Below are 12,293 nucleotides of genomic sequence, written 5' to 3'. Positions count from 1 at the left end.
TTGCAAGTTTTTAATTGGATGAAAATTTAAGTTCCAAATGCTCTAACCCCCTTATTTTTGAAGTGAGGAAATTGAAGCATGGAGAGCAAAATGATTTGCCCAAGTTACAAAATTTATATAAGATCTGGGACTGAAAACCACTTCTCCCAATTCTTAATTCAACATACTTTTCATGAAACTACAATCCATCACAATGCCAGTGCTACCACCCATATCATCTCTTGTCTAGACTATTGCAGTAACCTGTTTAATCTGGCCTCAAGACTCTTCCCATGCCTGTCCATCTTCTGCTCAGCTGTCAAAGTGATCTCTGTTGAAGTTCAGATCTGACATCAACCTTCCACTTCATACATTACAGTGGTTTCTTATCTCTCTAGGAATAAATATAAAATCCTTTTTTTAGTGCTCAATTCTAACCTATCCTATTACACAATATATTAATACAGGAGTCTGAACAACTGAGGTTTAGCTATCTTTTGAAAAGTCTTTCATTCTTAACCATATGAACTAACTAATAATAAAAGTATGATTCTGTATTTTAGTTTTAGTAGATATGCTGAAGTTAATCCTGTACTTTCCCTCCCCCCTGAGTTCAAAATTTTTAAACTATTGTGCATGTGTTTGCTTATGTTTTTAAGAAAGAAAAAAAGCAGTGACATTTCAAAATGCTCATATATTTGCAAAATCTTTGAAAAATGTATAAAACAATTTAAATACATTAATTTGAGTATTTAAAAAAAATATATTTCAGTGCCACTTAAAAACATCAGTCAATTCAATTGGTAAAACATTTTGCCAAACTCCAGTCTTCTTACAGTTAATACCTTCTCTATCTCATAATGTACTTTTTTTGATCCAGAGATTTGTGCCTGCTTGCCATTTTAACCTAAAACACTCCATTCTCCCAACTCTAGGAGTTTTCACTGACTGTTCTTCACACCTGGAACTGGCTCTCTCCTTATCCTATCTTCTGGTTTCTCTGGCTTCTTTTCTAATCTAAGCTTTTCGCAATTCCCCCTAAATTCTAGTGCATCTCTAAAATTCCACCTCTAAGAACAAGGTTTTTGCAATCCGCCTAAATTATAGTGTGTTTCCCATTGATTATCTACAAATTATGCTGTATGTAGTTTGTCTATAGTTGTTCATATATTATCTCTGTCATTAACTTGTGAGTTCCAGGAGAACAAGAACTCTTCCATCCCTTTGTATCTCAAGTGTGTAGCACAAAGCCTGTCTGTAGTAGATAGTTATTAAAAGTTTATAAACTTATTTCTTACCAATTAGTTGATTTCTGGAACTACCACTTTCTTTCTTTTTTTTTTTTTTTAGGTTTTTTGGTAAGGCAAACGGCGTTAAGTGGCTTGCCCAAGGCCACACAGCTAGGTAATTAAGTGTCTGAGACCAGATTTGAACCCAGGTACTCCTGACTCCAGGGCCGGTGCTTTATCCACTACGCCATCTAGCCACCCCTATTTCTGGAACTAAAAAAGATAAAAAAAAAAAGTTCAATAGTCCTTGTCTTTAGAGAATCCCACAATTTAATGGTGATTGGAACTGGCAGCCTAGGTTGGAGTCAAGAGAACTCATCTTTCTAAGTTCCAATCTGGCCTCAGATACTTGCTGAATGTGACACTGACCAAGTTACTTAACCTTGTTTGCCTTAGTTTCCACATCTGTAAAATGTAAAATGAACTGGAGAAGAAAATGGCTCCAGTATTTTTGCCAAGAAAACTCCAAATGTACACAAATGTACCCCCCCCAAAGAATGTACACAAAAGAAACTAATGAACACATAGGGTTTTCCTGACTTTAACAGCAAAAGAAAAGTCTTTTACTTAACTGGTGATGTTTGTCCATTTTCAAAAAAAAGACCATAACATCAGGCAAGTGATCCATGTGACATGCACGTCAATTGTATTTGAATGGGGGGGAATGCTGTTCTAAGTCTGGTACCAACCTATCTCCTTTGCCCTCTTCAGTCATCTGAGTCCAGTGGTCAGATAGGAATGGCCCTGGAAGCAAGACAATCAGGGTTAAGTGACTTTAATTATCTAATAATACAGATTAGGATCCAGGGGAAAAATGTAAAGTATCTTAATCATAATCTCAGGATCAAAAGTTAGAGAAAGACACAGAAAGGGCCCTGAGGATGAACAGGTGGTTTCCTGTTTTTAATATAATCCTAACAAAACTAATTGAATTGGTTGTGATTTTACCCAACAGTATTTAGTTTGAAATCTCAATTACTCTCATAGAAGTTGTTTAGACATAAACTCTATGGGATCTGGGGTACTCTATAGGTAGCCCGACAAGAGAAGATAGAGTGGTAAATGGGGCTAACCCAAGAGTAAAAAAGACCTAGAATTGTGATCTTTTTATTAATTAATAACTCCTTTAGAGTAATTTGGAATTATGCCCAAAGGGCAATAAAAATGTGTATACCCTTTGATTCAGCAATATAGCAACTGGGTCTATATTCTGAAGAGATCAGGAAAAAGGATAAAAATCCCACATGTACAAAAAATATTCATAGCAGCTCTTTTTGTAATGGCAAAGAACTGGAAATTGAGGGGATGTCCATCAATTGGAAAATAGATGAATAAATTGTGGTGTTTGTATGTGATGGAATGCTATTCTATAAGAAATCATGAAGGATAGGATTTCAGAAAAGCCTGGAAAAACTTGCATAAATTGATGCTGAATGAGATGAGCAGAACCAGGGGAACATTATACATACTAACAACAACATGGGGTGATGATCAACCACGATGGACTGGTTCATTTCAGCAGTACAATAATCAAAGACAATTTTAAAAGATGAGGGAAAAATAAGAAGGAACTGGAGTTTAAATGAAGAGCAAAGTTTATTATCTTAAATTTTTAAAAGTTGTCTTATGTATTATGTCATTTTTTTCTCTTTTGTTAGGATTTGATTCTTCTCTCAAAACATGATCAACATGGATCTGTGTTTAGCATAGTTATAAATGTAAAGCCTATATCAGATTGCTTTCTGTTGGGGGGGAGAAGGGATGGGAGAAAAATGTAAAAACTCAAAACCTTGCCCAAAAAATGATTGGTGAAAACTACCAGTGCATGTAGTTGGAATAACAATTAAATAAAATATTTTTTTTAAAATAACTCCTTTTTACCCCTTTGGAAGCAGATCCCAAAGAATGACTCCCAGATAGAGACTATCCACCAGATAGAGACTATCACAGGGAGAAGCTAAGCTACTTTGGCTTGTATTTCATGAAATCATATGGTCTTCTCCATCCTTTCCCACCTTGCCCTACTCTACTCTGTCCTTCTTGCCCAGAGCAATGACCATAATTTCTGGAAAGGACAATGGGTTTCCCTATTGTTCCCTTTTTTATCTTTCTACAATATAACTTCCTTCTCTTCCCTTCATTTTCCTATATGACATTAGAATATAAGCTCTACTATTCCCCAAACTCTAGGGGATTTAATTAGAAGAACAGAAAATAAAATGATACAATGTGGAGTTGAGGAGGGGGGAAAAACAAGCTCAAAGGCAAAAACAATAAAAATCCTATATTACTGGTATCATTACAATGAGAAAGGCAGCTTGGGTAGTAGATAAGAGTTCACTTCTGCCCTGACTCCTCTATCCCCCATGACCTAATTAGTGATTGCTTCACTGATGGTCTATTAAAACTGGTTAGGCTCATTCCCATCATCTCTCACTATTACTGCTTTTTCTTCACAGCAACCTAGCAAGGTGTCCCCTTATCCCCTCTATCTTCCAGTTCTAGAACCATAATCAAATCAATATTGATCCTGCTTCTGGAAAGAATTACTCTTTTATGGTTCAACTTAGCATAACAATAACCTTTCTGTAACACAAGACTGTCCACCATGGTCACCAATCTCACTTTATGCTTTGCTTCCCTATTAGAATGTAAGCTTCTTAAGAGGGGAAGCTGTTTTTTACCCTTATTTTATATTTTTACTCCCAATACTTTGCTCCCTTAAGTACTTAATAAACAAAAATTTTTATATTTATTCATCTATTCATTCATAAAATCAGCAAAGAATGATCTTCTACATATGCTTCCCATTACACCTTTGTTTTCTTGAGAGAGAGAGAAACAGAGAGAGACCATACTTCAAATTCCAGGAGACATGGTTACTGTGATTATATGGTCTAAAAGAACTATCAGCCTTGTTGTTTGCATGTTGTCTCAGACTACTTTCCTTGAGAGCCTGGACTATCTTTGTATTCGCAGAGCTTAGTATAGTGGTAAGATTTATTGTTTGTTAGACCCCATACTAGTTGCTAGAGATACAAAGACAAAAATGGGACAATTTTTCCCCTCAAAGAACTTAAATTTCATCAGGGGCACAACATCTGCATGTATAAATATATGCAAAAAGCATGCAAAGGAAAAGATACCAATAGCTTGGAGCAATGGGTTAAGAGGAAGGATCAGGAAAAGTTAAGAATGTGGCAAGGGAGATAAATATTGAAGGAAACTAGAGATAGTATATATCATGATATATTGTTTAGCAGAGGAGAGAGGAAGTAAGCATGATTCGATATGTGGGCCTACTAAATATCCTCACAACTGCAACTTCATCCCCTCACTCCCCTACTACCTAGTATTTACTTCTTCATAATTCCTGTCTTTTTATAAATGTATTCATAGCATCATATCTAGCCCATAAATTGGTGGTTAACTAATTTTTTTTTGTAGACCCATTATACAACTCTCCTTCACCTTATCCTTACTCTTTCTCTCTACACACACACACACACACACACACACACACACACACACACACACACACACACACACACACAGAGACTGTGAAGGGAATCCCTCTGAGCTTGTTCACAATCTGTCACAAGTGGCCAAAGAAGTCACGTTTGAGTAGCAAAAAGAAATCCTTCCCCTGAGGTATAGGTAAACACCCAACTTCTATGGTTCATAGGTGTGAGAGATGGAGATCAAGCATTGATCCAATCCCATTTTAAGGAGCAAGAAACCACCTCGTAATCCCTTGTTTGTATTTCTTAGAGGAGTGACATAAGAAACACTTATTTCATTCCACACAATAATTCACTGCAATCCAAGGGAGCACAGTGAGGGCAATGCCATCTCCCAGCTGCTGATTACATCAAAGGTTTGCAGCCCAAATTCAATTTTATGATGTTAATCTCAGGCCTGCCACTCAGAAATTTTCTCTGAGGGATATGATTTTTCTCTGGATTTCATTTTAAGAATGATTTTCTTCGTCTACAATCAATAAAGATATGTTTTCATCAAAAGACTCTATCTTGGCAGAATTCAATTGGCCATTTCAATCCCTTTTGGTGACACAGTATTAATTAAAATAGTTTATGTTGCACGTTGACTAGAAAACAGGCAGTAAAAACAGCAGTCACTCAGAACATGTGTACTAGACACATCAGCATAGAGGGTGAAAAATAATTTTCACCTCTTTGAGGTGACAGACATTAGCAATTCAAGAGAGATACCCTATACCTTGGCTTATTCCTGTAATCCTCCTTTAAGAAATGAAGCTGCTTCTGTTTTTATTTTGTTTTGAGAGGAAATAAAAGTGTATGTAATAAGGTTAAACAGTTAGTTTTAAAAACACTCCTTGAAAGGCTCAAGAAGGAAAAATATGGAACTATATATTATAGCATCATTAAATGAAATTGTTGGTTTCTGACTGATAAATTCTAATTCTGTTCATAGAAATCTTCTTTGAAGAACAATAAATGATTACTAATATAAAATGATATTCCTTCTTCTAAAATAAGCAATATATATTTACCATAGAATTTTTTTACCATACATTAAGATTGTAAAAAATAATAATAATAGATTGCAAAATGGAAGTAGCCTTTACTTTGCCACAAAGTTGTGAAAGTCTGAGGAGACAGTATTTTTGTTGTTAAATCATTTTATTCTCTATGACCTCATTTGGAGTTTTCTTAGCAGAGATACTGGAGTGGTTTGCTATTTTCTTCTCCATAAATTTTACAAGTGAGGAACCTGCAGCAAACAGTTACATGACTTAACTAAGGTCACACTGCCTGAGTCCAGATTTGAACTCACAAAGTCAAGTCTTCCTGATTTCAGCCCTGACCCTCTATCCACCAGGGTACCTAACTTGCCATGCAAATATGGCATACTGAAAAAAAAGAATCTAAATAGAAATCCTTTCTGGATCTCTCATTTATGGTCTTGGGTACCTTGGACAAATCTATATTAATAGTAGCAAAAAAAAAAATCTCTGGTCCCCTATCTCCTGATCTGTAAATGAAGAAAGCTCTAAATTCAAGATGCTATAGGAACAAAATAATCATGTATAAAATAAATTATATTCACTTTTGGGGAGATTCTAGGAAGTCATAGGATCATAGACTAAAGCTTGGGAAGAATCTTAGGTTATCTATTTAACTATAATATTATATATCAGGAAACTGAGGCCCATGGACATGAAACAAATTATTCAAGGTCACACAGGTAGCAAGTAATAAAATTCAAGCCTTTACTCCAGACCCCTTGCATTTCACTTCAGTCCCCTTATCATATGGAGAAAGCACAGAAGCAGAACTCAATTACTTAAATATGAACTGGCAATCTATGCCAAGGCATTTAATTGCTTTAAATCTTATTACAAGTGGTACTGTCTTATGTGAACAAATGTAGTTACTAATATTTATTATTTAGATGCTAGCTTTGTGATCCTGGACACTTAATCTTGTTTGACTCAGTTTCCTCATCTGTAAAATGAGCTGGAGAGGTTACTGACAAACCATTTCAGATCTTTGCCAAGAAAACCCTCAGTAGACTCATGACTCTTCATGACTGAAACAAAACAACACCAAAATAGTTATTTTAATAAAGATAGAACTAGGTTTCTCTGGGCATGACCAGCTCTAACATGGAGCTACTCTTGAGGGACCTTTTGAGCATATCCAGTTTGCTGAACATGGAAGCCCTGGCAGGCTTCTTTGATTAGAAGTTTTGAGAATGAGACTTTTAGTCATTACCACCACCATCACTGTCCCATCATGATCTCTTTCAGCTACTCTTACTTACTTTGACCCTAGCATAGATATCTTAGTTCACACACAGCAAAGACATGAACTGAATGAGTAAAAGGGAAAGGATTTTCCTTTCCCTATTCTTTCTTTTACCTGGTTATGAGAAATGGCTTTGAAGGTGTTTGTTTCTATTCTCTATGGTTTATCCTCTTCAATGTCAGATGCCTGAACCTGAACCCCAGTTTGAGGATCTCAAAGTTGGAGACATAATGACCTTGAAACCTTCATTATAGGCAGAATAGTACAACCAAACATAGAAGCCATGAGAAAATAGTTTATTTGGCACTTGAGTTTGATAACCTCCTTTAAATTCAGTTTCTCTATTATTCTTCAATGAAACCCCCCCCCTTCCTCAGGTTTCTTTCCTGGGTCCTCTCCACTCTCCATATTCTCAATTCTATTTATCTGACCATCTATTGACTAACTTCCAACCTAGCATTTCCAATTGCCTCTTGGACATCTTGAACTAGATGTTCCACAGACATCTTAGCTGCAATCCATTATCTGCCCACCTCTCCAAACATTCCCTTCTTCCTAACTTCACTGGAGAGGGTACTACCACTCTCCCAGGCTTGCAACCTAAGGGTTATCTTCCATTCTTTATCGTCCCTCATTCTCCTTATCTATCTGTTTATCCAGGCCTGTGGCTTTCACCTTTAAACTTCTCTTGCAAAGAGCCCCTTTTCTTCATCACCCTGGCTCAATAGGGCAATTACAATAATTTTCTGATTGGATTCCCAGACAAAATCTCTCTACTTCATTCTGTGGTCAGACACCAAAAGTCATACCACACCTCTTGGCAACCCACTCTAATCAACTTCAGTTATCTCTAAGATTGAATATAAAATCTATTTAACATTCCCCCCCTCCTTTCATCTTATAGTCACATTCCCTCCACCCACCCAAGCTCTCACATCCATTGACACTAGTTTCCTTGCTATTCCTAGAACAAAAGTTCAACTCCAGATCCCAGGAATTGGCTGCTTCTCACTACATGCCTGGAAAGCTCTACCCATTGTCTGTTACCTGACTTCCTTAAATTCTCAGCAAAATCTCATCTTCTATGAGAAACCATTCCTGATCTAGCTTTATTCTAGTGTCTTTCTCCTGATTATCTCCAGTTTATCCAATATTTACCCCACTTGTATGTTGTTTCCCCCATTATTCATTGAGATCTTTGAAACAACCAGGGGCATCTCAATACAAGGATAAACTCTTACACTTACTGGCTATGCAACATTACTCCTTAAGATCTAGCTTCATCATCTGTGAAAAACAAGGACAGTAATATCTATATTACCTTTCTCAGAGGGTTGTATCAGGAAAAGTGCTTCTCAGTCATCCTATTATTTTGGCATATATGTGAAAAAAGTATCACTGTGGAAATGTCTGGAAAAAAAAAGGAATATTATTGAATATTACTGTACTACATAAGGCAGCTAGTTGTCTCAGTTGATATAGCTAGTCCTGGAATTAGAAAGACTTGAATTCAGATATAGCCTCAGACATTTACAAGCTGTGTCACCCTGGGCAAGTCATTTAACCTGTATGCATTAATACACTGGAGGAGGAAATAGCTCACTCCAGTATCTTTGCCAAGAAAACGATATATAGTATTCATTTGATATGGTCAAGAGGTCATGAAGAGTTGAATACAACCAAACAACACTATACCATAAGAAGCAAGAGTCATTCATAGGAAGATATATACCCAGAGCAAAGTAATTTTCCACCTTGGCTAACAAGGCCTTAGGTCAAAACTATGATTTCCTCCTCTTGGTAGAGAAAGGAAAGATTATAGATGAAGCACATGCTATTAAGACCGGTCAATGTGCTGTTTTACTTTGCTGAATAATATTTCTTTATTACAAGGGATGGAAATACTAGGAGAACAGAGAGAGGAAGAATGGACTAGGAAAATTTAAGGAAAGAGAATAATTTCAAATATATTATCAAAACTGTGACATTTTAAAATTAGCTTTCATCTCATTGTTTCTGCTGAATAATTTCCAACTATCTTTCCCTTACCAACAACACAAAAATTTATGCTTAAATATAGAAAATTTTAGTGTATAGAAATGAGTGCAATAACAATTTCAATGTAACCAAATTTACATCACACACAATGCAAACTCACAAAATCAAACATTTGTGTGTTTTAGAATCATTCACATTCATCAATTGATGTATGCTTCTTCTTTCTCTGGAAGATCTTGACCTGGGATCACTCCATATTCACCTCTTCTAATTGTCTCTACTTAAGACTACACAGGATAAATATAAAATGCAATGTTTGGCATTTCTTTCCAGTCTTTTTATATTTTACTCCCCTCTAGACATTGTAGCATTCAGTGACACAGAACACAGTGACATTCTTCCCTTTCCATTTCTAAACTCTTAGCTGGCAGTCTCCCAAACCCTGAAAATCTCTTGGTTTCTTTCCTTCCAGGCTCAGTTCAAATCCTATCTTCTGGAAGAGGACTTTTCTGATCCCTATCCACTCTTTGACTCCTCTCACAGTTGATGCTTCCCAACTGAAATATCTCCATTAATATTATATGAATCTTTGATCCAGCAATACCATCTCTAGGTCTATATACCAAAGACATAAAAAGGGGGGGGGCTACTGGGATATGATAAGGACCTATTTATACAAAAATATTTATAGTAGCTTTTTTGTGGTGTCTCAGAATTGGAAATCAGTGATGTCTATTGAGGAATGGCTAAACAAGTTGTGGTATTATGATTGTGATAGAATATTATGCTATAAGAAATGGCAAGTGGAATATTTCAGAAAACTGCAAAGACTTACATGAACTGATGCAAAATGAAGTGAGCAGAACAGGATAATATTGTTCATAGTACCAGCAATACGTTGACCAAGAACTATGAATGACTTAGCTATTCTCAGGAACATAATGCTCAAGACAATCCCAAAGATAAGGAAGAACTGATAATGTCTGAATGCAGATTCAATTTAGCAGGCTATTTTTTCACTTTCTTTGTTTTGAGTTTAGTCTTCTTGTAAAAAATGACCAATATGGTAATATTTTATGATTGTCTCAAGGAGGGAGGGGAAGGGAGGGAAAAAAGGATAGAATTTGAAACTGAAAATTTTAAATTTTTCTAAAAAACCGTAATTGGGGAAAATAGTACATATAAAAAATACATATTGTATTTATCTTGTAGCTACAGCTATTTGCTTGTGATATCCCCCCATTATTAGTATGTGAGTTTTCTACCACACCAGGGCCTGAATTTTTTGCCTTCCTTTGTATTCCTAAAGCTTAGTAGGAGATCTACTACACAGTAAACTTTTAATTGTTGACTGCGGTCTCCCTTCATTATTTTTCTTTTTGGGAAGCTGGGATGGGGGTGAAGGTAGAGTTAGAATTCCAGAAAGAAATTTGCATGAAGTTAAAAGCAGCAGACTTAGAAGAGGGACTAGTTTTACTAAGGACAAAAGAAAAAAAAATCTTAAATTAAATTATACCCTGAAGCTAATCTCCTTTCCTTGACCTTGGAATCCTTTAACATAAAACCCTGCTGACAGAGGTGGAGGACTATTTCCTTCATTGTTTTGGATCTCAGTCAGCTGTGTTGAAATGAAAAACAAAACCACAATAATAGAGGGACAACGAGCAGGGAGGGAAAGGACTTCCCACTCACACTCATCTAATACAATTATCCCTCTCCAATAGAACATAAATAATCATTTTGCATTTTGGCCTTTAGAGACAACTGCAACCCCTTTCCTATTCACTTTTTTTTTTTTATTACTGCCTTAGCTAAATTTAGTATAAACATTAGATGGAAGATTTCTTAGATGGAAAGTCTACTTTGTCTCAGCCTCCTTTGACTTCTCCCCAAAAGCATCTAGTGAAGGTCTGGGCACAAAACAGGTGCTTAGTAAATAACCTTCATTGATTGGCTGCTGCCCATTGGCTGCAGCCTTTCTGGCTTCTTTGAAGCCCCTACAGAAATCCCCTCTTTTCAGGAAGCCTTTCCCAACCTCTCTTGCTACTAGTGCTCGTTTGCTAATTATTTCCTGCTTAACCTGTATCTAGCTTGCACTGTGTGTGTGTCTTTTCATATTTTCTCCCCCACTGGAGGAGGTCACAGTTGCCTGGTCCATAGTAGAAACATGCTACATGTGAACCACACAAAAGTAAAGCAAAAGCTAGGAATGCAAGAACTCCTTTACAGCTGGCTTTTTACAAGGACAAGTTTCATTCAGGAAGGGAGAGCCTGAACTAATTTCTAAACTGGTTCGCCGCAATCTGCCCGTCTAGGCGGAGGTCTGATTTCAAAACCACTGGGGAGACAGCATTGACAACACCCCCCCACACACACACACACATTTTTACAATTCAAGAAGTGAGTCAACAAGGGTGTCTGCCAGAAAAATAGGGGAAAAGTAATTGCCCAAGTTCCTTCTCGCCTGCCCGGAAAAAGTCAACAGGCAAAATAGCTTGTAACCCCGGACCCCAAGAAGGTGGAGAAGACTCGCAGAAGGGCAGTTTTACCACCCAAAGAGGAAACATAAGGCGTCTGAAAAGCAGTTTAAAGATATCAACCGAAAGGAAGTCTTTAGGGGGAAGAAGTTGGGTCCTCTGCTGTCTGAGGAGAAAACAAAAAGGGTCAAGAGCGCGGGCACCTGGCCCTCTGGGTGAGGGCTGCTGCCTCGGGCGCGGGGAGGTCTAGAAAGTGGACAAAAGAGGGAGGGAAGGAGGGAGGACGAAGCGGCTGAAGACAGAGCGCGGCATTAAAGGGCAGGAGAGAAGCCACAGGCCAGACCTTACCCCCGGCCGCCAGCTGCAGCCCGCCGGGTCCGAGGTGCAGGAGGGAGGGGGCGGGTCCGGCCGGCCGGCTTTTATGCCCTGCTCCCCTAGCGGGCGGCTCCCCGCCTCCCCGACACAAGCCCGGCCCGCGGACCCCGCCTTGGCTCCGCGCCGGCCTCGGCTGCCCCCAGAGCTGGCCGAACCTGCTCTCCCTGCCCCGAGCTGCCCATCTGGCCGCCAGCTCTGCCTCCTTTCCCCCACCCCATCGCCTGGGTCGGGGAGAAATCAGGAGAAAACAGGGCAGGGGTCCCCGGCGCCTCTCGTTGCAGGGAGGTCGAGGCTTGGCCGAGCCCTGTGGAGGCGGCGAGCCCTAACGGGCTATTAAGTGCCCACTCGATGCCAGTAGGGAGGCTTCAGCTGGAGCAGGTTTA

The 12,293-nt window shown here is 38.2% G+C and overlaps 1 protein-coding gene across 1 annotated transcript in view; it reads right to left on the bottom strand.

The window, feature by feature from the left end:
- WDR72 (WD repeat domain 72) overlaps positions 1–11,941 on the bottom strand; it is a 362,471-nt gene extending 350,530 nt beyond the window's left edge. The window contains exons 1-3 of the mRNA XM_074234646.1: positions 11,884–11,941; positions 8,382–8,470; positions 1,958–2,012 (exon numbers count right to left, since the gene is read on the bottom strand). The gene's annotated coding sequence lies outside the window, so the exon portion shown is untranslated. The remainder of the gene's footprint in view (positions 1–1,957; positions 2,013–8,381; positions 8,471–11,883) is intronic.
- Positions 11,942–12,293: the final 352 nt, after the last annotated feature.

The sequence above is a fragment of the Macrotis lagotis genome, chromosome 4 (genome assembly GCF_037893015.1).
Source record: "Macrotis lagotis isolate mMagLag1 chromosome 4, bilby.v1.9.chrom.fasta, whole genome shotgun sequence".
Taxonomy (NCBI): domain Eukaryota; kingdom Metazoa; phylum Chordata; class Mammalia; order Peramelemorphia; family Peramelidae; genus Macrotis; species Macrotis lagotis.
This window is presented reverse-complemented; position numbering and strand designations above follow the sequence as displayed.